This window comes from Salvelinus sp. IW2-2015, unplaced genomic scaffold (genome assembly GCF_002910315.2).
Source record: "Salvelinus sp. IW2-2015 unplaced genomic scaffold, ASM291031v2 Un_scaffold906, whole genome shotgun sequence".
Taxonomy (NCBI): Eukaryota; Metazoa; Chordata; class Actinopteri; order Salmoniformes; family Salmonidae; genus Salvelinus; species Salvelinus sp. IW2-2015.
In genome coordinates this window covers 380,094-381,767 of record NW_019942640.1, presented here as the reverse complement: position 1 = coordinate 381,767, position 1,674 = coordinate 380,094, and positions in this window count along the sequence as shown.

Below are 1,674 nucleotides of genomic sequence, written 5' to 3'. Positions count from 1 at the left end.
MAACTACCACCAAGCYACTGCAAAATGTAATTAAATGACTAGTTGAACTACATGTAGTTCACTACTCCTCAACAGTGGTTGTGAGAGAGTATTAGTTTGAGGGGGTGAGAAAGTAATATTTTGAGGGCATGAGAGAGTACTATTTTGAGTGGAGGAAGAGTAGTATTTTTAGGGGGTTGGTGTTTTGAGGCAGAGCGAGAGTAGTATTTTGAGGGAGTTGGTGTTGTGTTTTCAGGGGGCTTGTGAAGGGGTCAGAGGAGCTGTGAAGCCATTCCAGATGGTGTTTCACAGTGGATGTGCCCTAAATGGCACCCTATTCCCTAAGTAGTCCACTACTCTTGACCAGGGCCCATAGGGCTCTGGTAAAAAGTTCAAAAGTACTGCACTATGTAGGGAATAGGGTGCCACTTGGGATGCAGTTAGTAAGGCAGTGGCGCAAGACCCTCCAACCCCATCAGAGAGCACAGCGGGACCCCCAGAGCCCTTCTTGTCTGCCCTGCCTGCCAGTGTATCTCACAGACCCCCACCCTTTACTATTGTCCTCTCCCACTGCCCTGAGCACACACACACACATATTAGCACGCGCACGCACTGGGCTGTGTAGGCGCACGGGAGCACAGTGCGCAGAGCGGCGCAGGATATCCTGGGCCGTAGAGACTCACTGGCAGCCAGATGCGCTGAGCCGGCACCTTCCGTCTGGCTGGATGCCCACTCAAGCCCGCGCCGATGCGGGAGGCTGGAATGTAGCGCACCGGGCTGTGAACGCGCACTGGAGACACCGTGGCTCCACCGCATAACACGAATGCCTGACCAGTACACCGCTCCCTACGGTAGAGCACGAGTTGGCTCAGGTCTCCAACCTGACTCAGCCAATCTCCTCGTGTGACCCCCTAAAAAAATTGGGGGCTGCCTCTCGTGCCTGCTTCGTTGCCATGACTCCTTGGTATCGTTGTCGTTCCTCCCTCGCTACTCCGCCTGTTTCCATGGCAGGGTCTTGTCCCCTGCCACAACCTGCTCCCATGTCCAAGATGTCCTCCACTCTCTCTTCTCCGGGCCCAGGATCCCTGCTCCTCCTCCTGACCACGCTGTCTTGGTCCTTTGGTGGTGGGTATTTCTGTCACGGCCGTCGTCTAGGTGAAATGACCGGCCAAGGTGCAGGTGGTGAGCGTACATTTTCTTTCATTAGAATCGCCAACAAAACAAAAGAAACGACCGTGAAGCTTACTAGGGCTATAGTGCCACTACAAAGTCAACTACCCACAAACACAAGGAAAAAAGGCTGCCTAAGTATGATTCCCAATCAGAGACAACGATAGACAGCTGTCCCTGATTGAGAACATCGCATAGCCATACGGCCAAAACATAGAAATACAAAACATAGAAATAAAGAAACTAGAATGCCCACCCTAGTACCTAACGTAAGCTTAACGTATTCGTAACAACTAATTCTAACCTTCCCTAAACCCCTAGAAATAGCATTTTTGTCCCCAGTTGGTCCAATTTTTGTCAGTTTTTATTACTAAATAGTTAAACACGTCACACACACACACACACACACACACACACACACACACACACACACACACACACACACACACACACACACACACACACACACACACACACACACACACACACACACACACACACACACACACACACACAAAACACACA